Consider the following 25402-nt stretch of genomic DNA (forward strand, 5'->3'; position numbering starts at 1 on the left):
ATTTGTGATGAAAAATTTTCTTGATTGTGTAAAGATTCCAAAAATACACTATCCAGAGTATGGGTATGTTCAATAGAAAGTTATTTTTACTTAGGGTAATACTACTTGATTTTAAAACTCAATAGACCAAAACTGACAAAGCTATTAAAATTTACCAGTGCTTTATCTGTGTAGAATATAATGTTTGCTGCATCGAACAAAATAAGCGCTTGATTAAATGTTAAATATTGTTCTATAAACTCTTAGCTACAATTTTAACTGTCTGAAAAATGACCCTTCAACAGAGCTATTAATTCAACAAATATTTATCCACCTCTCATTACAGAGGTTTACAGTGAAGGAGGAGAAGCAAACCAGTAAACAGACAATTACATTCCAGTGACTGGTGTTATGATAGAGGAAACAAGTGAGTGTTACGAAAACACAGTGAGGTACCTCCTAACTACCTCCAGAGGTAGAAGGCATCACAAAAGAAATAACATCCAAGCTTAAACTTCAAGTTTATGGAGGAGTAAGTGAACCAAAGTAATCCCGATCAAGGGTAGTCATTACAAAAGCCAACAGGAGGGAGTTGTGTTGCTAGAACATAGAGTGTGAATGGAGGAGTGGTAACAGTTATTGAAGGCCAGTGCTCTCTGGCCTCATGCTCTGTGGTCACCATCTTAAAATGCTTCATAATTTTGTCTCTGAGTTTGTGTCTTATAATTGAATTCTGATAGGACAGTAGAATATGTGCCAATGACCCAGAGCCGTGGCCCACAGTGATCCCACCTCCCACTGTGTCTCTGATTCCCCTGGACTGTTTTTTGGCCACCAACTTCCCCATCCCCTGCACCCGACCCAGCCCAAGTGATTGCTGTCCTCCTTCACAACTGGCAGGGATCTATGCTCCAGGCTACCAGTGCCATATTGCACTGGGTAGAGATCAGTGAGAACAGGCCTCTCACCCAGCCCCTATTTAGGCATTTATCAAATCCTGCTTTGGGATTGCAATCCTGCATTGGGGGTCATACTACCACTGTGGGTTGGGACTGCCAGCCATGGGAAGAGGAAATATCTGGCTTCACTTCCCTGCCCCCAGCCAGGGCATAGCACTTTTGTCTGGCAGTTGGAGGGAGGGAAACACAGCAGCCACATGCATGCCCTACTCTCAGAGCAGCGTCCTCAGGCACCTGAGATGGTCTGCACTTGTGACGGGAGTATCCCTGTACCCAAGGAAGCATGCCATTAAGGATCACCCCCCGCAACCGCCCCCCCACCCCAAAGCACAAACTAAAACCACCATGACAGTTGGAAGAGAAACAGTAGAGAGTCTGTTTCTGATTCAGAGGCTACCACTGCATGCCACCCATCAATTCCTGTTCAAAGTTTAGCCGTTTGTCTTGTGGTTAGAGAGGCCACATAGCATGGGCCTTCCATTTCAGGCTGAATTTTGAGCTTCTGGACTCTCTAAGGTGCCTTAACACTGACATTTTTTCAGGTTATGGTGTTACTTTTCCAGTTCGATCAGCAAACACTGGCAGCAACACTGTGGCCCTTGAAACTCATCTATGTCATGTTTTCAACTTTCTGAACCATTAGTGATCTGACAGTTGTGCACCTTGTATTGTAAAAGTTACTCAACAATGGGCTGATTGTCAAGGTATTTGTTGTACCTTCCTTACTTCCAACCATTGACAGTTATCACCTGTTACTGAGTATTGAAATGACTTCTTCATTGTGGTTTTGATTCGCATTTCCCTGATGGTTAGTGATGCTGAGCACCTTTTCATGTGCCTGTTGGCCATATGCATGTCTTTTTTTTGGAAAAAATGTCTATTCAGATCTTCTGCCCAGTTTTTAATTGGGTTGTTTGTTTGTTTGATGTTGAGTTGTATGAATTCTATGTATACTTTGGAAATTAACCCCTTATCATTTGCAAATATCTTCTCCCATTCAGTAGGTGGCCTTTTCATTTTGTTGATAGTTTCTTTTGCTGTGCAAAAGCTACTTAGTTTGACGCAGTCCCATTTGTTTATTTTGGCTTTTGTTTCCCTTGCCTGATGAGACAGTTCCAAAACAATATTGCTAAAACCCATGCCAGAGAGTATATTGCTTATGTTTTCCTCTAGAAGTTTAATGGATTCTGGTCTTACATTTAAGTCTTTAATTGATTTTGAGCTTATTTTTGTATATGGTGTGAGCAACTATTCCAGTTTGATTCTTTTGCATGTAGCTGACCAGTTTCCCAACAGCATTTGTTGAAGAGGCTGTCTTTTCCCCATTGTATATTTTTGCCTCCTTTGTCATAGATTAGTTGACCATAAAATTCTGGGTTCATTTCTTGGCTCTCTATTCTATTCCATTGATCTATGTGACTGGTTTTGTGACAGTAACATACTGTTTTGATTATAGCTTTATAGTACAGTTTAAAATCAGGGAGCATGCTACCTCCAGCTTTGTTCTTATTTCTTAAGGTTGTTTTGGTTATTTGGGGTCTTTTGTGTTTCCATACAAATTTTAGAGTTATTTATTCTGGTTCTGTGAAAAATGCCATTGGTATTTTGATAAGGATTGCATTGAATCTGTAGATTGCCTTGGGTAATATGATCATTTCAACAATATTAATTCTACCAATCCATGAGCACAGTATATCTTTCCATTTGTTAGTGTCACCTTCAATCTCTTCCATCAGTGTCTTATAGTTTTCCAAGGACAGGCCCTTTTACCTCCTTAGCTAAATTTATTCCTAAGTATTTTATTCTTTTTGATGCAATTGTAAATGGGATTGTTTTCTAAATTTCTCTTTCTGATAGTTCATTGTAAGTGTGTAAAAACTCAACAGAGCCTTTCAGCCATAGTGCATGACTCGGCTCAGTCCAGTTCAAGATGCTGACAAACTTTAGGGCTGGTGCTTGAAAGAAGCTTTTCAAGGAGATAAGGTGTATTTGAACATGTAATGATTGAGAGGTTTTTGCTTTCTTTGTCCCTTTCATGGTGGTAGCAGGGGTGAACTTTCAAAAAGGTGCCACATATCTCTAAGAACATATATCTGCCCCATAGAGAATTTCTACAGAATTGAATTCCCTTATTTAAAATAGTTTTTCTTCCAACCAGCCCCAGCCTGAAGCTTGACACAGTAACTAGACTAGCTATTCTACAGCTATCTTAAGACAACTTTGTCAGCTGCTTTAATGTACAAAGATTATTTTTAAATCCCATTCTTTTGACTATTCTAAACATTGTATGTTTCAAAGTATCCTTTTAAAAACTTGGATTTTTGTGTTTACAATTTTTTCTATAATAGATCATTTTGATGATTAAATTTGACCCCTTTGACAGAAAACAGATCAGTGGATTCCTAAGGATCGAGAGGAGTTTATTGCATAGGCGTTTAGGGGTGGGGTGGTTTGAGGAACTGTTCTACACTTTGATTTTGGTGGTGATTGCATTTGTCAAATTTCGAAGTGAGTTTTATTGAATGTAAATTCAACTTCAATAAACATAACTTTAAAAATTAAAAAAAAAAAAAGACAAAAATCACAACAGATTTCTGTAAAGTAGTTTTGTATCCTGCAACTTTACTGAATTCGTTGGTGAGTTTTCATAAGTTTTTGGTTGTATCTTTAGGATTTTCTATATATAGTACTCTATCATCTACAAACAGTGATATTTTACTTCTTCTTTTCCAATTTGGATTGTTTTATTTATTTTTCTTGTCCGATTGCTGTAGCTAGGACTTCCAAACCATGTTGAATAAAAGTGGTGAGATTGGGTATCCTTGTTTTGTTCCTGATCTTAGAGCAAATGCTTCCAGCTTTTCACCATTGAGCACAATGTTAGCTATGGGCTTGTCATATATGGCCTTTATCATGTTGAGGTATGTTTCCTCTATACCCACTTTGTGGATATTTTAAATCATAAATAGATGTTGAATTTTGTCAAAAACCACAATGAGATATCATCTCATACCTGTCAGAATGGCTATTATCAAAAAGACAACAAATAAGTATTGGCGAGGTTGTGGAAAAAGGGAAACCTCATGCACCATTGGTGGGAACATAAATTTGTGCAGCCACTATGGAATATAGCATGGAAATTCCTCAAAAATTAAAAATAGAACTACCATACAATTCCGCAATTTCACTCCTGGGTGGTTATCTGAAGAAAATGAAAAGACCAATTCAAAAATATATATACACCTCTATGTTCATTGTAGCATTATTTATTTTTTCCTTTGGACAATATTTATTTATTTATTTTTTGATATAAAGAAACCTTATTTTATTTTATTTTATTGGAGTATAGTTGATTTACAATGTGTTAGTTTCAGGTGTGCAGCAAAGTGATTCAGTTATACATATACAGATATTCATTCTTTTTTATATTCTTTTCTCATATAGGTTATCACAGAATATTAATTTTTAAAATTAATTATTTATTTTTGGCTGCATTGGGTCTTTGTTGCTGCATGCGGGCTTTCTCTAGTTGCGGTGAGCGGTGGCTACTCTTCACTGTGGTGGACGGGCTTCTCATTGTGGTAGCTTCTCTTGTTGGAGAGCATGGGCTCTAGGCCTGCAGGCTTCAGTAGTTATGGCACACGGGCTCAGTAGTTGTGACTCGCGGGCTCCAGAGCGCAGGTTCAGTAGCTGTGGCACACAGGCTTAGCTGCTCCACAGCACGTGGGATCCTCCTGGACCAGGGATGGAACCCGTATCCCCTGCATTGGCAAGCAGATTCCTAACCACTGCACCACTAGGGAAGTCCCTATCACAGAATATTGAGTAGAGTTCCCTGTGCTATACAGTAGGTCCTTGTTGGTTATCTATCTTATATATAGTAGTGTATGTACGCTCATCCCAAGCTCCTGATTTATCCCTCCCTCCCTCCCGACATTTCCCTTTTGGTAGCCATAAGTTTGTGTTCAATATCTGTAACTCTGTTTCTGTTTTGTGAATAAGTTCATTTGTATCATTTTTAAAATTAGATTCTACATATGAGTGATATCATATGATATTTGTCTTTCTCTGTCTGACTTCACTTAGTGTGATAATCTCTAGGTCCATCCATGTTGCTGCAAATGGCATTATTTCATTCTTTTTTATGGCTGAATAATATTCCATTGTATATATGTACTACATCTTGTTTATCCATTCATCTGTCAATGGACATTTAGGTTGCTTCCATGTCTTGGCTATTGTAAGTAGTGCTGCAATGAACATTGGGGTGCATGTATTTTATCATTTTCTCTGGATATATGCCCAGGAATGGGATTGCTGGATCACATGGTAGTTTTATTTTTAGTTTTTTAAGGGACCTTCATTGTGTTCTCCATAGTGGTTGTACCAATTTACATTCCCACCAACAGTACAAGAGGGTTCCCTTTTCTCCACACCCTCTCCAGCATTTATTGTTTGTAGGTTTTGTGATAATGGCCATTCTGATGGGTGTGTGGTGATACCTCATTGAAGCTGTGATTTGCATTTCCCTAATAATTGGTGATGTTGAGCATCTTTTCATGTGCTTTTTGTCCATCTGTATGTCTTCTTTGCAGAAATGTCTATTTATATCTGCCCATTTTTTCTTGAATTTTATTTTAATTATTTTATATAGAGCAGGTTCTTATTAGTTATCTATTTTATACACATTAGTGTATGTATGTCAATCCCAAACTCCCAATTCTTCCCACCACCACCATCCACCCCCCCACTTTCCCCCCTTGGTGTCCATACATTTGTTCTCTACATCTGTGTCTTTATTTCTGCCTTGCAAACCAGTTCATCTGTACCATTTTTCTAGATTCCACATATATGCCTTAGTATACCATATTTGTTTTTCTCTTTCTGACTCACTTCACTCTGTATGACAGTCTCTAGGTCCATCCACATCTCTACAAATGACCCAATTTCGTTCCTTTTTATGGCGGAGTAATATTCCATTGTATATATGTACCACATCTTCTTTATCCATTCATCTATCCATGGGCATTTAGGTTGCTTCCATGACCTACCTATTATAAATAGTGCTGCAATGAACATTGGGGTGCATGTGTCTTTTTGGATTATGGTTTTCTCTGGGTATAAGCCCAGTAGTGGAATTGCTGGGTCATATGGTAATTCTATTTTTAGTTTTTTAGGGAACCTCCATACTGTTCTCCATAGTGGCTGTATCAATTTACATTCCCACCAACAGAGTAAGAGGGTTCCCTTTTCTCCACACCCTCTCCAGCATTTGTTGTTTGTAGATTTTCTGATGATGCCCATTCTAACTGGTGTGAGGTGATACCTCATTGTAGTTTTGATTTGCATTTCTCTAATAATTAGTGATGTTGAGCAGCTTTTCATGTGCTTCTTCGCCATCTGTATGTCTTCTTTGGAGAAATGTCTATTTAGGTCTTCTGCCCTTTTTTTTTTTTTTAAATTAATTTATTTATTTTTGGCTGTGTTGGGTCTTAGTTTCTGTGCGAGGGCTTTCTCCAGTTGCGGCGAGCGGGGGCCACTCTTCATCACTGTGCGTGGGCCTCTCACTGTCGTGGCCTCTCTTGTTGCGGAGCATAGGCTCCAGACGCGCAATCTCAGTAGTTGTGGCTCATGGGCCCAATTGCTCCGCGGCATGTGGGATCTTCCCGGACCAGGGCTTGAACCCGCGTTCCCTGCATCGGCAGGCAGACTCTCAACCACTGCACCACCAGGGAAGTCCTAGGTCTTCTGCCCATTTTTTGATTGGGTTGTTTGTTATTTTAATATTGAGCTGCATGAGCTGTTAATATATTTTGGAGATTAATCCTTTGTCCATTGATTCGTTTGCAAATATTTTCTCCCATTCGGAGGGTTGTCTTTTCGTCTTATTCATAGTTTCCTTTGCTGTGCAAAAGCTTTTAAATTTCATTGGGTCCCATTTGTTTATTTTTGTTTTTATTTCCATTACTCTAGGAGGTGGGTCAAAAAAGATCTTGCTGTGATTTATTTCAAAGAGTGTTTTTCCTGTTTTCCTCTAAGTGTTTTATAGTGTCTGGTCTTACATTTAGGTGTTTAATCCATTTTGAGTTTATTTTTGTGTATGGTGTTAGGGAGTGTTCTAATTTCATCCTTTTACATGTAGCTGTCCAGTTTTCCCAGCACCACTTATTGAAGAGACTGTCTTTTCTCCATTGTATATCCTTGCCTCCTTTGTCATAGATTAGTTGACCATAGGTGTGTGGGTTTATCTCTGGGCTTTCTATCCTGTTCCATTGATCTATATTTCTGTTTTTGTTCCAGTACCATATTGTCTTGATTACTGTAGCTTTACAGTATAGACTGAAGTCAGGGAGTCTGATTCCTCCAGCTCTGTTTTTTCCCTCAAGATTGCTTTGGCTATTCGGGGTCTTTTGTGTCTCCATACAAATTTTAAGAATTTTTGTTCTAGTTCTGTGAAAAATGCCATTGGTAATTTGATAAGGATTGCATTGAATGTGTAGATAGCTTTGGGTAGTAGAATCATTTTCACAATATTGAGTCTTCCAATCCAAGAACATGGTATATCTCTCCATCTGTTTGTGTCATCTTTGATTTCTTTCATCAGTGTCCTATAATTTTCTGAGTACAGGTCTTTTACCTCCTTAGGTAGGCTTATTCCTAGGTATTCTATTCTTTTTGTTGCAATGGTGAATGGAATTGTTTCCTTAATTTCTCTTTCTGATCTTTCATTGTTAATGTATAGGAATGCAAGAGATTCCTGTGCATTAATTTTGTATCCTGCAACTTTACCAAATTCATTGATTAGTTCTAGTAGTTTTCTGGTGGCATCTTTAGGATTCTCTATGTATAGTATCATGTCATCTGCAAACAGTGACAGTTTTACTTCTTCTTTTCCAATTTGTATTCCCTTTATTTCTTTTTCTTCTCTGATTGCCATGGCTAGGACTTCCAACACTATGTTGAATAATAGTGGTGAGAGTGGGCAACCTTGTCTTGTTCCTATCTTAGAGGAAATGCTTTCAGTTTCTCACCATTGAGAATGATGTTTGCTGTGGGTTTGTTGTATATGGCCTTTATTATGTTGAAGTAGGTTCCCTCTATGCCCACTTTCTGGAGAGTTTTTACCATAAATGGGTGTCGAATTTTGTCAAAAGCTTTTCCTGCATCTATTGAGATGATCATATGGATTTTATCTTTCAATTTGTTAATATGGTGTATCACACTGATTGATTTGAATATCTTGAAGAATCCTTGCATCCCTGGGGTAAATCCCACTTGCTCGTGGTGTATGATCCTTTTAATGTGTTGCTGGATTCTGTTGCTAGTATTTTGTTGAGGATTTTTACATCTATAGTCATCAGTGTTATTGGTCTGTAATTTTCTTTTTTTATAGTATCTTTGTCTGGTTTTGGTATCAGGGTGATGGTGGCCTCATAGAATGAGTTTGGGAGTGTTCCTTCCTCTGCAAGTTTTTGGAAGAGTTTGAGAAGGATGGGTGTTAGCTCTTCTCTAAATGTTTGATAGAATTCACCTGTGAAGACATCTGGTCCTGGACTTTAGCTTGTTGGAAGATTTTTCATCCCAGTTTCAATTTCATTACTTCTGATTTGTCTCTTCATATTTTCTATTTCTTCCTGGTTCAGTCTTGGAAGGTTATACCTCTGTAAGAATTTGTCCATTTCTTCCAGTTTGTCCATTTTATTGGCATAGAGTTTCTTGTAGTAGTCTCTTAGGATGCTTTGTATTTCTGCTGTGTCCATTGTTACTTCTCCTTTTTCATTTCTAATTTTATTGATTTGAGTCCTCTCCGTCTTTTTCTTGATGAGTCTGGCTAAAGGTTCATCAATTTTGTTTATCTTCTCAAAGAACCAGCTTTTAGTTTTATTGATCTTTGCTATTGTTTTCTTTGTTTCTATTTCATTTATTTCTGCTCAGATCTTTATGATTTCTTTCCTTCTACTAACTTTGGGTTTTGTTTTTTCTTCTTTCTTTAGTTCCTTTAGGTGTAAGGTTACATTGTTTATTTGAGATTTTTCTTGTTTTTTGAGGTAGGATTTTATTGCTATAAGCTTCCCTCTTAGAACTGCTTTTGTTGCATCCCATAGGTTTTGGGTCGTCGTGTTTTCATTGTCATTTGTCTCTAGGTATTTTTTGATTTCTTCAGTGATCTCTTGGTTATTTAGTAACGTATTGTTTAGCTTCCATGTGGTTGTGTTTTTACGTATTTTTCCCTGTGATTGATTTCTAATCTCATAGCATTGTGGTCAGAAAAGATGCTTGATATGATTTCAATTTTCTTAAATTTACTGAGGCTTGATTTGTGAACCAAGATGTGATGTATCCTGGAGAATGTTCTGTGTGCACTTGAGAAGATAGTGTAATCTGCTGTTTTCAGATGGAATGTCCTATAAGTATCGATTAAATCTATCTGGTCTATTGTGTCATTTAAAGCTTGTGTTTACTTATTAATTTTCTGTCTGGATGATCTGTCCATTGGTGTAAGTGAGGTGTTAAAATCCCCCACAATCATTGTGTTACTGTTGATTTCCTTTTTATAGCTGTTAGCATTTGCCTTATGTATCGAGGTACTCCTATATTGGGTGCATATATAATTATTATATCTTCTTCTTTGATTGATCCCTTGATCATTATGTAGTGTCTTTCCTTGTCTCTTGTAACGTTCTTTATTTTAAAGTCTATTTTATCTGATATGAGTATTGCCACTTCAGCTTTCTTTTGATTTCCATTTGCATGGAATATCTTTTTCCATCCCCTCACTTTCAGTCTATATGTGTCCCGAGGTCTGAAGTGGTCTTTTGTAGACAGCATATAGATGCGTCTTGTTTTTGTGTCCATTCAGCGAGCCTGTGTCTTTTGGTTAGAGCATTTAATCCATTAACATTTAAGGTAATTATCAATATGTATGTTCCTATTACCATTTTCTTAATTGTTATAGGTTTGTTTTTGTAGGTCCTTTTCTTCTCTTGTGTTTCGCACTTAGAGAAGTTCCTTTAACATTTGTTGTAGAGCTGGTTTGGTGGTGCTGAATTCTCTTAGCTTTTGCTTGTCTGTAGAGCTTTTGATTTGTCCATTGAATCTGAATGAGATCCTTGGCAGGTAGAATAATCTTGGTTGTAGGTCCTTCCCTTTCATCACTTTAAATATATTGTGCCACCCCCTTCTGGATTGTAGAGTTTCTGCTGAGAAATCAGCTGTTAACCTTATGGGAGTTCTCTTGTGTTTTATTTGTCGATTTTTCCCTTGTTTCTTTAATAATTTTTCTTTGTCTCTAATTTTTGTCAATTTGATTACTATGTGTCTTGGTGTGTTTCTCCTTGGGTTTATCCTGCCTGGGGCTCTCTGCACTTTCTGGACTTGGATGGCTATTTCCTTTCACATGTTAGGGAAGTTTTCGACTATAATGTTTTCAAGTGTTTTCTCGGGTCCTTTCTCTCTCTCTTCTCCTTCTGGGACCCCTATAATGCAAATGTTGGTGTGTTTAATGTTGTCCCAGAGGTCTCTTAGGTTGTCTTTATTTCTTTTCATTCTTTTTTCTTTATTCTGTTCCATGGCAGTGAATTCCACCATTCTGTATTCCAGGTCACTTATCCATTCTTCTGCCTCAGTTATTCTGCTATTGATTCCTTCTAGTGTATTTTTCATTTCAGTTATTGTATTGTTCATCTCTGTTTGTTTGTTCTTTAATTCTTCTAGGTCTTTGTTAAACATTTCTTGTATCTTCTCGATATTTGCCTCCATTCTTTTTCCAAGGTCCTGGATCATCTTCACTATCATAATTCTGAATTCTTTTTCTGGAAGGTTGCCTATCTTCACTTCATTTAATTGTTTTTATGGGATTTTATCTTGTTCCTTCATGTGGTACATAGTCCTCTGCCTTTTCATTTTGTCTATCTTTCTGTGAATGTGGTTTAGTTCCACAGGCTGCAGGATTGTAGTTCTCTTTGCTTCTGCTGTCTGTCCTTTGGTGGATGAGGCTATCTAAGAGGCTTGTGCAAGCCTCCTAATGGGAGGGACTGGTGGTGGGTATAGCTGGGTGTTACTCTGGTGGGCAGAGCTCAGTAAAACTTTAATCTGCTTGTCTCTGATGGGTGGGGCTGAGTTCCCTCCCTGTTGGTTGTTTTGCCTTAGGCGACCCAACACTGAAGCCTACCCGGGCTCTTTGGTGGGGTTAATGGTGGACTCTGGGAGGGCTCACGCCAAAGAGTACTTCCCAGAACTTCTGCTGCCAGTGTCCTTGTCCCTGTGGTGAGCCACAACCACCCGCTGCCTCTGCAGGAGACCCTCCAACACTAGCAGGTAGGTCTGGGTTAGTCTCCTATGGGGTCACTGCTTCTTCCCCCCTTGTCCTGATGTGCACACTACTTTGTGTGTGCCCTCCAAGAGTGGAGTCTCTGTTTCCCCCAGTCCTGTCAAAATCCTGCAATCAAATCCCGCTAGCCTTCAAAGTCTGATTCTCTGGGAATTCCTTCTCCCATTGCCGGACCCCCAGGTTGGTAAGCCTGACGTGGGGCTCAGAACCTTCACTCCAGTGGGTGGACTTCTGTGGTATAAGTGTTCTCCAGTTTGTGAGGCACCCACCCAGCAGTTATGGAATTTGATATTACTGTGATTGCGTCCCTCCTACCATCTCACTGCGGTTTCTCCTTCGTCTTTGGATGTGGGTTATCTTTTTTTGTGAGTTCCAGTGTCTTCCTGTTGATGATTGTTCAGCAGTTAGTTGTGATTCTGGTGCTCTCGCAAGAGGGAGTGAGTGCACGTCTTTCTACTCCACCATCTTGAACCAATCGCTCATTGTAGCATTATTTACAGTAGCCAAGAATTAAAAACAATCTAAGTGTCCATCAACAGATGAATGAGTAAAGAAGATGTGGTGTTTATATATACAATGGAATATTACTCAGCCATTAAAAGAGTGAAATGTAGACAATTTTGGCAACATGAATGGACCTAGAGGATATACTGCTTAGTGAAATAAGTCAGACAGAGAAAGAAAAATTACATGTGATTTCACTTATATGTGGAATCTAAAACAAAACAAATGAGCAAACATGACAAAACAGAAACAGTCATAGAGTCATAGAGAATAAAGAGTGGGTTGCCAGAGGGGAGAGGAGTGGGGGATGGGAGAAATAGGTGAATGGGGATTAAGAGATACAAACTTACGGGTTTCCCTGGTGGCACAGTGGTTGAGAATCTGCCTGCTAATGCAGGGGGCACGGGTTCGAGCCCTGGTCTGGGAGGATCCCACATGCCGCGGAGCAGCTGGGCCCGTGAGCCACAACTACTGAGCCTGTGCGACTGGAGCCTGTGCTCCGCAACAAGAGAAGCCGCGATAGTGAGAGGCCCGCGCACTGCGATGAAGAGTGGCCCCTGCTTGCCACAACTAGAGAAAGCCCTCGCACAGAAACGAAGACCCAACACAGCCAAAAATAAATAAATAAATAAATAAAAATTAAAAAAAAAAAAAGAGAGATACAAACTTACAGTTATGAAAGAAATGTCACAGGGATGCAATGTACAGCATAGGGAATATAGTCAATAATATTGTAATAACTTTATATGATGACAGATGGTAAGTAGACTCATAGTGGTGATCATTTTGTAATGTATAAAACTATCAAATCACTATGTTTTACACCTGAAACTAATTTAATATTGTAAGTCAGCAATACTTCAAATAAATAAATAGGAACATTGGGCACATATACACCCCTTCACACCCAGCCCCAATCCACAGTAGTTCCATAAACCACTTCCCAGCCTTGCACAGACTGTACAGTTGTCTCTTTGCTGTTATATCACCTTTTTATCCAAGTATTACAGTATTATCACAGACATAAATATTCAGATTCCTGCCAGCTGCACCCACCACTCCCACTAAAGGAAGAATCTTTGGGTAACGTTTATTTTGGTTAGATGCGTATTTTTGTCTCACCCACTAAATGTGAATGGCTTGAGGACAAAGAACTACAAACAAACACAGAAGCAAATATTTTCTGGACACTCACAGAGCGCCATATACTCCTTCTTCTTTGAAGATAAAACAAACAAACAAACATACAAGTGCATATTTTCTGGATACCCTCAATCTAGCAATGACTGATTTTCTTATTTACCTATTTATGTACCACTGTTCTTGACAGCTTTTACCAAATGTTTATGTAAATTGACTTGAGGGCAAGGGTCAACCTTCTATGTAGACGAATTGTTCTCAAATGGAGTGAGTTTGCCCCAAGGAGATATTTGGAAGTGTCTGGAGATAGTTTTGATTGTCACAATTCAGGGGATGCTACTGGCATCTGGTGGGTAGAGCCTAGGGATGTTTTTAAGACCCTAAAATGCACAGGACAGCCTCTCACAACAAAGAATTATCTGTACAAAATTTTAATTGTATTGAGATTGAGAAACCCTAGAATAGACCAAAGATCCTTACTCCAGGGTTAGTGGACCCCTAGGGGGGCTAAGAAAAAGGACTATAAGAAGTAGTCTAGTAATTTTCAGAGATTGTACACAAAATGGTGTGTGTTTTCATGTTCACTTGTATTCTAGGGAAAGAAGTTTCTTAGCTTTCCGTAAACTCTAAAAGAGGTTAAGAACCAATGATATGGATAATGTTGACACTCTCTATCTCCTAGCCTTTGCATGGAGCCTCAATACCTTTTGATGAAAGTTAGCAGTTTTCCATTTACTTGTTTGAGAAAACAGTGTGTGTACACACACACATACACACACAATTTTAAACTTATTGGTATAACCTGTGATCCCAGGAGGATGGAGTCTTGGCCACTAGAAAAAGGAAAGAAGCTGTACAAAGAATAGACTATAATAAGGACTATATGAGCTGATGGAACCATCAAGAAGGAGTGTTTTAAAGGTAGGTGTTATAGGTTGAATTGCATCTCCCCAAAATTCATGTGTTGAAGTTTTAACAGCAGTCCCTCAGAATGTGATCTTCTTTGGAAGTAGAGTCTTTGTAGATGTAATTAGTTAAGCTGAGATCATAGTGGAGCAGGGTGGACCTCTATCTAATATCACAGATGTCTTTACAAAAAGGAGAAATTTGAACTGAGACACACACACGAGGAGAACGCATGTGAAGATGAAAGCAGAGATCAGGGTGATACACAAGACAAGACAAGGAACCACAGATATTGCCAGCAAACCACCAGAAGCTTGGGAGGAGCATGAAGCAGATTCTTCCTCACAGTCCTCAGAAGGAAATGACTATGCTGACACCTTGACCTCGTTCTTCTAGTCTTCAGAATTACAAGAAAATAAGTTTCTATTGTTTAAGCCACCCAGTTTGAAGAACTTTGTTAAGACAGCTCTAATGAACACTGGAGGGGTTATTTTTTCTCATTTGCATAGGAATAGACATACTGTCCCCTATTCTCACTTTGAGGTTGCCCTCCTAGATTATGTGATAAAAATAACAACAATAATATAATATAGCTGTCATATGTATTGAGAATTTATGTGACATTTATCATGAGTCCCCTTTACTGCATTATATTATTTACTCTTCACATTTTACTAAAATGTTAGGTTTTGCTCTTTTCTCACTTATGCCCATAAGAACAGGGGGGCTTGTTGGGTAAGTAACCTTCCCCCCGCAAAGCCAGCCGATAGTAGCGTGAGGATTGCAAACCGGGCAGCTGGTACAGAGCTCTGCTCTCTTGTGGCCTGTTGGTGATCAGGTTGCTGGGAGGAAACGAGCACAGGACTACACTATATTCCATCCTTGCCTCACATCCTAAGCTTGGGCCTATTGGGCTGGTTTTGCTGGCACGAAGCCCCAGCTTTTTACCTTCACCTGTTGCAAACCTATTAACAACCACAGCCTTCAGGTGCATCCTGCTCTTGTATCTCATTTACCTATCACTTCTCGGGTCTCATGCTTCTGCTTTCCCAGCTACGCCCAAGTTGTTTAGAAAACCAAAAATTTCCAAAATTATTTTTTAGACCACGTTAGTGTGCCACTTATTCACAGAAAAAAGATAAAGTCTAAAATTCCTGATGTAATATTTTAGATAAATATTTTATTTACATTTTGAGAGAAAAAAACTACCATTTAAAAATATCTACCCAATTCTAAAGAAATCTTTACTATCTTGTAATTAAATTTGGGGCTTAAGTATTTTAAAAATGTTAGAATCATTAATTTTTCATATACTACTAAAAACATCTTGTTAAGAAGAAAACAAATATGAAGATGTTTGGTGGCTCTTTAGTGGCACCCTAAAGTGCCACTAAAGAGTGGGGATTTTCACCTCTAGGGTAAAGAATCAATACAGAAATTATCCAAACTTGTGAAAATCAAAAGTGCAAAGTATTTGAGATCTATTTTGTAAAATATGATCTAATTTCATTACCCATTATCTCAAATAATTATATATGTATAGTCAATTAGAGGAATTTGACTAAAATAAGAGGTTAAATAACTGACTTCATTAATACTGTATATGTAATTAATAATGTATGAGTGTGTGTGTGTACTAACTACTCAATTCAGTACAAATTGCAAAAAGATAAAAGAGGCAGAATGTGCTGTTTTCTTTTTTTTATATATAAGAAAGAAACCTCTTATAAAGAGGTTAATACTAAGAGAAGACATGAGTTAGTGCAACTATGTATAAGTCTTCATTCTCAACTAGTTTTATAATTCAATTCACTCAACTTGTCAATATAATCAAATGATGAACTAGGCAAAAGTCAAACCAGTTGACTTGATAGAATTGACATATGAGAATTTACTTTATGGTGTGGTATCTCCTGTCTCCAGATATCTTTCCTCTTTCCCAACACACATAAATGTACACACACACCCTTTGCTATGGCCACACTGAACTCTTCAGTACATTTTAAAATATGTCATCTTTTCTTCAGGCATCCATAAGTTTGCAAACACTGAGTCAGCCTTTCCTTGTATTTCCAGAGCTCCTTTTCATGTTTTAAGACCCAGTTCCAATGCCACCACCTACATGGTTTGATGATGGTTTCTGTTTGCTGCTGATTCAAACGAAGAGACATTCTCACTCTATATTGAAATAGACAAAAGAGAGATTTCTGACCAGAGAAATGTTATTTTCTTGAGACTTCATTTGAATCAACCATTTGTCATAAAATCCTTTGCTGCCTTCAAGCTACAGCCTCAATGAAATTGGTTTCTACCTATGTCCCTAGCCACAAATGGGAAGATGTACTGTTCATTGAGATAGAATGTCTGACTTAATATCAGATGAGTAAAAAGATAACTGCATTAAAGTGAAAAATGAGGCTATGCTCTGAGTAGAACATTTGATGAAATCATGGATTACTGACTGTGCAATTCTTCCAGTACCATCAGTTGCTGTTCACAGCTTTAAATTTCCTGAGAGGAATCAATAGTCTTGGGAGGGCATCAATGATGAAATTGTAGAGATACCCAATTCCAAGTCTACATAACTAACATGGTATCAGTGTATTTAATCACCTCTTGGGGTGACTTAATAAAAGGGTAGTGATGAGAATATCATTTCTCAACTAACATTTTTGAGGAGAAGAGTGTATTATAGGTGGTTTCATTTGGAAAATGAAAACAAATAAAGATAAAAATATAAACCAGAGTCTAAACCCTGACTAAATTAAAAAATCTCCTCCATCCTACAAAAGAAGGGGAAGAATTTAATATTTTTCATAAAAGGTGACATGTAGAAGAAAATATTTTTTTAACACTAATTTGCTTCCACCTGAAATGCTTGACTCACCCTTGTATAATTCTGCAATACGTAATATAAAATGGATGAAGCCTAAGAGCTTAGGCTATCCAGAACTGCAGGAGGTAAAAATAAGCAGTCTTTATGGCATCATGGACTCCCTTTGGTAGATTTCTCTCCATCTTCTAAGAGTCTTTCAGAACTAACAGCATCATATCTCACCTCTTGGTTTTCCCTGTGGCAGCACAAGAAACCCAAGCTCTGCAGAGTGTGCATTAGTCTAATGCCGCCATCGTCATCCTCTGATTTGACACACCCTCCAACGCTCCTCTCACTCCCAGACCCTTTTCCTGTGCTCCCTGAAATACCCCATCTGTGATTAACATAGCCTCTTATAGCCTCGTTCTCTTCCAAACTGTTATTTCTTCTTTTTTGCCTTGACTAAACCCAGATTAAGCTACTTCCCCTGAGGACCTCTCAAGTGGAGATTATTTATTCTGTTTCCTTCTCATCTACCCCAGGACTGGGTATTGTGTTAGGTGACCACTTGCTACCCATTGCTGCTTGAAACCATTCCATTTCCTTTGCTCTTCCTTCCAAACCCCAGTTCTTTCAACCTTCAGTTCATCCAACTCTCTCTCTCTATTACGGTTCTCTAGACCTCCTGGTCACTCTCCGTCATTCACTGAAGGCTCGAGTAGAGTACTCCTCTCTACCTCCAGCCCTGCCATTTTCCTGATGACTTTAGTATCCAAGGAAGTGATACCTGCAACACTAGTCAATCATTTCCTTACCTGCCTTGAATGCTACAATCTTTAATCCTAGTAGTCAAAGCTACTCACTCTTAAAGCCATGCTCTGGATCAGCGTTATCAGCAGTAACTGTACCACATTTGAAATCCTGATTTCAAATATTTCCCAATCTGATCCAATATTCTGCCTTCTTTTTGCTTGTGAATATTATGGAATAAAATGATGTAAGTGGGTTGACTCATTTTATTTTAAATTACCACTTGCAAATTTAAAAGGGTACCTTAAAATACTACTTTCCTTAGTACAGTAAATCCCCTGCATATGAACGAGTTCCGTTCTGAGAGTACGTTCGAAAGTCCAATTTGTTTGTAAGTCCAACAAAGTTAGCCTAGGTACCCAACTAACACACTCGGCTATATAGTACTGTACTGTAATAGGTTTATAATACTTTTCACACAAATAATACATAAAAAACAAACAAACACAAACACAAAAGATAAAACATGTTTAGTCTTACAGTACATTACCTTGAAAAGTACAGTAGTACAGTACAACAGCTGGCATACAGGGGCTGGCATCGAGTGAACAGGCAAGAAGAGTTACTGACTGGAGGAGGGAGAGGAAGTGGGAGATGGTAGAGCTGAAAGATCATCAGCAATAGGAGATGGAGGGCAAGCTGCAATTTCACTCACACCTGATGTTGATGGTACAGGTTCTGGTTCCTTGCTGGAACCAGATGCACATTCACATCTTTGAAAGTTCGCAACTTGAAGGTTCATATGTAGGGGACTTACTATAAATCTCCTCTTCCTTTCCAAAGAAACAACTTTATACCTTCTCCTTTCTTTTTCAAACCCCTTCCAGCTCTCCCCACTACACAAACATATATACATACTCAACTAACAATCTCCATACTCCTACACTGCATTGAAAAGCCAGAACTTATCATGTATTTTAAATTAGTTCAACAAATTTTATCAGAGGAAAACTGACTTATTTTCACAACACCAAATTTACCTGCTTGAAGGTAAATTCTCCTGTTCCTAGTCAGCAGAGGAAATATCCTTGCTCCTGTCAAATAAAATCCCCTCCACTGGTGCTAAAGATCTCATCCCCTCTTGCCCTCTCAAGGATTTTGCCTCTGTAATCATCTCTTATATTTTCTGCATCATCAATATTGCTTTTCTTTCTATTGGATTATTCCTGTCAGTATTTAAAACTTTTAGTATGCTCTATCCTAAAAAAAATAAGCCTCCCTGTAATGCCATTTTCCCCTCTAGCTAATGCCCATTACTCTGCTTAGCTTCAGAGCAAAGTCTCTTAAATAAATAACATACACTTGTAATAGCACATTCTCACCTCCCATTCAGATTCTGACCCATTTTAATTTCACTTTCATCTCCAGCATCACTGAAAGTTCCCTTCTTGGGTTTACCAAAATCATCCCATTACTAATTCCTATAGATATATCTCAATCTTCAACTCCTTTGATTCCTCAGTATTGTTATACAGTTAAGTACTTAAAGTCAGTTCTTTAGAATACTCTCCTTTCTTGTCATCCTTAACACCATGGACTCCTGGGGTTTTTTTTTTGCTTTTATATCCCAGGCTTCGCCTTTACATCTCCTGTGCAATTTTTCTTACTCTGCCTATATTTACTTCAACTTTAACTTTCCATGTTGGAGTTCCTCAACTTTCTTTCCTGAGTTCTGTTCCTTTTTCATCTATACTTTCTCCCTAGGTGATATCATCCAGCCTCTTCACTTTAAACATAATCAAATACTGATGATTTTCCTGTTTTATGTTGATATTGCTAGGCCAGATCATTCACTGAACTCCGTATTTGTATATACATCTGTCTGTTTGATGGATGACTCAAAAGTTATCATGTCCAAAAATGTACTAACCTACAAAATCTGTTTCTCATCCAGTCGCCCTCATCTCAGTTAAAGCCATCACCATCTATTCAAGCAAGCAAGCCAGAGAGTTGAGTCCTCCTTTTCTCTCACCATCCTTCATCAAACCCATTAGGTTTTCATCAAGTTCTTTTGTAACTACATCCAAAATGTATCTCAAATACCTGAATTTTTCTCCACTTATTCCTACAGCCACCATTCTAGTTCAAGCCACTATTATCTCTGACCTGGACAACTGGTATGCATATCTTCATGCTTATATACATGACTTTTTCCCTCCCAATTTGTTTTCTACACAGGAGACAGAAAGTTCTATCAAAATTGAAAGCCAGACCATATTAATCTATTGTTTAAAAGAATTATGACTTTCACTTAGTTGGAATAAAATTTCCTGTTGTGATCATTTGGCTTCTGTCTGCCATCTGTGTGTGTTATTTCATAGATTTCACTCACTCTGCTGCTGCCACACTCCTTTTCTTAATATCCTTAGTTGTGTAGACATAGCATTGTAGTGTAGACATAGCATAATTTAACCTCTGCTTTCAGTTTCCTGAATGAGGTTCCTATTTTATATTTGGATTTGGCCTAAGTATTCCTGTAGGACATAATCTACATGGGCATGATTTGCCATATAAGTTCACTTCTACTGCCTAATTATGGGCTGGCTATCATTTTGATGTCTCTTAAACATAGATATCAGACTCATGTAATCTATAGTGATCTGTGAACTGCCTGGCTGGGCCTCTCTCTCTGGCCTGCTTTTGCTGGGAATTGGATTTAATCATCACAGACAAGAGTGAAATCTCATTAATTAACAATAAAGGTGGGTATACGTTAAACTTAAATGATTTGTTTAGGTAAAGGTACATGACAGACTTTTAATTTAGAGTTAGTCTTTGTTACAAATAAGGTACTGTATAACAAATCTACAAACCCTAGTCAATAATCTTTTGCAGGATGCCTGAAACTGAAGCTTTGGGGAAAGGTGAAAATTTTGTTTTATCCTAATTTTGAATACTCTATTGATTTTAGTCTCAAGACTTGTAAGACCTTGAATATATACTAGAAAAAAATGTTTAGAAATTCACTATTGATAATTTTCATGTACATTTAACCCTTGCTAGTTTTATATATAGAAAACTCAACTTGTGTAATATATCCAAGTGCTTTGGGGGATAATCTAAAGCCTGGGATCACCTGCAAAAGCTGAGTTTGGCTTTTTTCCTTTGCGAGACACCATATAATCTAAGCAGGTTCTTATGTAGAGAGCTCTAGAGAGTAAGAGAATGTGACTATTTAAGGAAAATCATACATCCAACTCTATGAGATACGGTAAGTCTGGCATTTCTTCTACTGAGACAATAAAGTAATAATCTTTGGAAGATATTTCACTATTCCATGGAAAACAGTAGAGTCTGTTGAAAAAGCTAGAGTTGGCTAATCCAACAAGAACTCCTAAGCTTCCTTTTTGGTAGCACCAAGGAAATCTGGGAAGTTCTCTGTTAGGTACAGAGAAGGGCCATTGGTGGAAAATACATGGCCCCTTCAGTAGGCATTATCAGTGTCTGAAAATCATATGCAACCTGGACAGATAGCCCATCAATGTCATGTGAGCTTGTGGGGGAAGAAAAGGGGGAGAGTGACAGTACCATCATTATGAGAAATCAACATTTGCCAGAGAAATTGCTAACAGGAGGAGGGCAGTATAGTTAGCAACAGATTTTTGACTGATATTCACAAAAACTTGGGAACCTTAAAGTTAAGTCATAGGTCTGTTCCCTTTTTGACATTAGATAGCCCTGTTTGTTCATTATTCTTACCGTTTCCCTTTTGACATCTTGTCCCTTGGATTCTTGTAAACAGAGAAGCAACAGACTATTGGTTGATAGATTTTTTTTTTCTTCTTTTTTTAGCTTTTTAAATGGAGCTCAAATGCCTAAATCCTTCCATTTCAGGAGTTCCTCTCCTAGATAAGGTTTACCTAGATGTATGAATGATTTCCAAATTAGCCCAGGTTGGTAAATGAAGTAAGTTGAGTTAATGAAGTTTAACTTTTGAAACTGCTTTTAGAAAGTTACATTGCAATTCACTGTCATTCAGAAAAAAGAAAAAATAAAACCTTTAAAATGTCTGTTTGAAATGAAAGACTATCGGAGAGTTGTTAAAAATAAAATAAGCTACAAAAAGGGTCAGTTTATGTTAAATTTAGAGTATTTCAAGTTTCCAGGGAAACAGAACATATAGAAATTAAAAGCAGATGTTCTTAAATTGATGCTTTGGAAAAGCACCACAAGGCTTAATCCTGTGCTGGGTAATGTTGCTTACCCCCAAAACTTCATTTGCCAATTTTTTTGCAGTGTGAATTTTGACAACTACACTGTTCCCAGAGCAAACATAGATATTATTACAATGTCCTAATGCCTTGGTTATTACTTGGTTATTACTCTCACAGTGTTGAACAAATTACCCACCACTGCCTCACTGCCAAGTCAAAGTAGTAAACTGTTCTTTCTTCCACAAAAAAGAATTCTGACAAATCTAATAGCTGGCAACTTAACATGTAAACCTGTAGCCCAATTTACTACTAGATTCGCATTGGCTAAGGTAAATTGAAAAATAAAATCTAATATTTTTGCCCCTAGTTATTTCCCTTTACTTTAAAATTATTTCAGCAAAAAGGATGGAAAACAGAGTTGGTCAATAAATTCCTTGGATTTCAAATTCTATAGTAAATTTTGAATGATAGAGATGATAACTAAGCAATTCTAATGCTTTCTTGAGACTATTGAGCTTCATTTTCTACAATGCCTGAGTTGCTCCCTGGTGATACAGTCATAGAGCCCTGTCAATTCCATCCTGTTGCAGAGATACTATTTCACATATAACAAAACATTTTAAAACCCTTAATGTTAGTGTTCAAAGACTTTCCTATAGGAAGCCTCACTGGTGTATGGCTGCAAGGTCAAGACAAGCAGTTTTCTCAGTATTTGCCTATGTGAAATCTGTCCTGTGCTCTGCCAGTGCCTATTTGTGGCACCGCCTCCTGGACCACAGGAGATTATCCTGAAGTCTGAGGCCAATGCAGCAGCTCTGTTTTTTACAGCCTAGCAGATGGGCAGCTAGCCAGCTGTTGTGAGTTTTAGTCACCATATTTTCTACATTACTTGAGGGAATGTTTCATAGACATGCAGATTGATAGTTAGCATGTTTGTTCATATACTATAGACCAGCATTTCCCGGCCTTGACGCTATTGACATTTTGGACTCAGTAATTCTTTGTTGTGGGGAGGTATCCTCTGCATTGTAGAATGTTCACCAGCACCCCTGATCTCAATCTACTAGATGCCAGTAGCATCCCTTACCCCCCATCTCAGTTGTGACAATCAGAAACGTTTCCAGATATTTCTAAGTGTCTCCTGGGGGTAAAACCATCCCCATCTTAGAAGCACTGCTGTAAGCAAAGGGTAAATGAAAGGGGCTTTGCAGAAGAGAAGTGCTGTTTAGGAGGAATATCTGGTGGCACTGGAGGGGGAGGGAATATGAACCAAGGAAGAGACTTGGAAAGAGAAGAGGTCATATTATAGAGAGACACAGTTACCACTTGGGAAATTGTGAGTTGTCTTTGATTTTATTTCAGGAAATGTTTATTAAGTTGGTGTTATGTGCTAAGCACAGTGTTTATTGCTGTAGATATTTAGACCAGTGATGCATTTAAATTGCTTGCAGTCTGGTAGAGGAATTAAGAAAAGGAAACAATTACAGTCACATATGAACTGCAGTAAGGGAACTTAACCCAGTTGATTCAAAGAGGAAGAGAGAGAAGCCAACAAGAAAGGCTTTCCAGAAGATTGACCTCTGTGTTGAAGGTCAAAGAAGAGTTAATCACATTTGGAAGGATGTGGGAAGGTTATCGTTCTTATAGGACAACAGGTGCAGTGTACTTATCGGAAACAGCAAGTGCAGAAATGTGTAGTGGGTGTTTCGTGTTTCTGAGTGTGTGTGTGTATGTGTGCATGGGCACGGGCACACATGAGGGAGAAAGCAAGAGACTGACAGATAAAGACAGATAGAAAGGGCAAAAATGTGACATTGGTACATTTAGAAAAATGTAAGTAATTCTACCTTGCTAGAGCAAAGATGTTTAATAGGAGAGTAATAAAGAGACAAAGCTGGAGAAGAGGTCAAGGGAAAAATTATGATGGACCTTGGAAAAAAATATTATAGTTTAGGTTTTATCTGCAAGGACATAGGAAGGATTGTGAGCTGAAGGGTGATGTTTTAGAAAGGTAATTCTAGAAGTAGTGAAGAGAAGATATTGGAGTTGAGGATAGGCCAGAGGTAGAAAACTTGAAGGCTGTTGTAGCTTTCCACACAGGTAACAAAGAGAATTTAAAAAGTGGGAAAAAAAGTAAAGGAGCAGTGGAGGATATTGCAACAATTTCCCCACCCTCCCAAATCTCAACCAAGGTTTGAGTGACAAGAAAGAAGAGGGGTGTATGTATTAGATAGCTGAGCATACGCAGAATACAGAGAAAAGAGCTGTGATAAGGAATGAAGGAGAAAAACTCCTGGAATGATCGTAGGTCTCCTGCTTAAGTGATTAGTTGTGTGGTGGACTCATTTATCAAGTGAGAGAAAAGGAAGAAAAGAAAAGAAATACAACCACGTGTATTGGAAACGATGATAAATTCAGTACCGGATATACTAAGCTTAAATTGCCTAAGGGATATTTAAGTGGAAATGTGTAATGAGTGGTAGGATACATGGTTGGGGAATTCAGCAAAGGGATCTTGGCTGGAGATTTGTAAATCGTTTGGAAATAAATGATCATTGAAACCAGGGTTATAAAGAATATTACCTTGGAAAAATGAGTGCCAACAGAGCAAAGATAGAAGGACATCATCCAACTAGGAAGTATAACAGAGCCAAGAATTGAATCAAGGTTTGTGGATCCTAGTCTGGGGTCTGAACCACAGTACAGTTGGCCGACTCTAACTCTCAACACCTATCTTAACACTCTCAACACTCTCAACACTCATTCTTAGAAATTTACAGCTCAAGCATCATGCTTGTGGGGCCTTTCCTCCATTCCACTAATAATAGTCCTCAGGGCACCACTGTCGCCTGTATATACCTTTATCATAGAACTCAACATGGTGAATTGCATTTTGTTTTACCCTGGATATTGCTACGTATGGAGGGAAGAGACCTTATCATAATCAGCTTGTATTTCCTGCACACGACAGAATGATGCATATTCTAGGTGCTCAATAACATTTTGCTGAAAGAAATGTAAACAATGAAAGTGGGTCTACATCAGATTATGTGTTGAACCAAGTGGAATACATTTTTAATAAGCTCATTCTGTTTGCCATGACTTAAAATTTTTACTAGTCTTAAAATATTTTATACTCATGCTATTTTAAAGTTATATACCAAGCCACCAACTTACCGTTCACCCCATATTCTCATCTTTCAGTTTAATGTTGCTAGCACTTCTCCCATTAGAACAAAACTACAAAGTTCAGTAGAGAGACAGCTTTGAAAAACAGGCATAATAGCAAATAGGTTGCCTAATTGGATTTCCTCATCTTTTACAAATGAAATTCTAAAAGATGGCAAAGGAAATAACATCCAATTCCTTTTACAGTAAACGTCCATAACAAGGTCATTGTCTTTTAATTTAGAATTATGTGTAATAGTAATTCAATCTACTGTTTGTTGGTGGTATGTATTTTATTGTGAAAATTTGAAAAGGTAGGCCAATATGCTCACATAACAAAAAACATAAAAGCGTAGACTTTTCACTCATTTTAGGAGTATTATCCAAATCACTATAGATCTTATTTCTTAAATTATGTTAGAAATAGATATGTGTGTGTGTGCATCTGCTTGTGTGTTTATTGAAGTTCAATATGGATTACAGCTGGGAATAATGTCTTAAAAATAGCCTGCTATTCTTTCCTTCTCTGGGCACTGATCTTATAATTTGTATGATATGAAAATGTTAATGTAAGTGGCCTTTACAATAATACCAGGAAACCTATATAAGTAAGTACCCTGAGAACTAGCAAATTCTT

General features: G+C 38.0%; 1 pseudogene; it reads right to left on the bottom strand.

The window, feature by feature from the left end:
- Positions 1 to 25402, bottom strand: part of LOC133089670 (elongin-B-like) — a 54769-nt pseudogene that overhangs the window by 24837 nt on the left and 4530 nt on the right.

This window comes from Eubalaena glacialis, chromosome 4 (assembly GCF_028564815.1).
Source record: "Eubalaena glacialis isolate mEubGla1 chromosome 4, mEubGla1.1.hap2.+ XY, whole genome shotgun sequence".
NCBI classification, from domain to species: Eukaryota; Metazoa; Chordata; class Mammalia; order Artiodactyla; family Balaenidae; genus Eubalaena; species Eubalaena glacialis.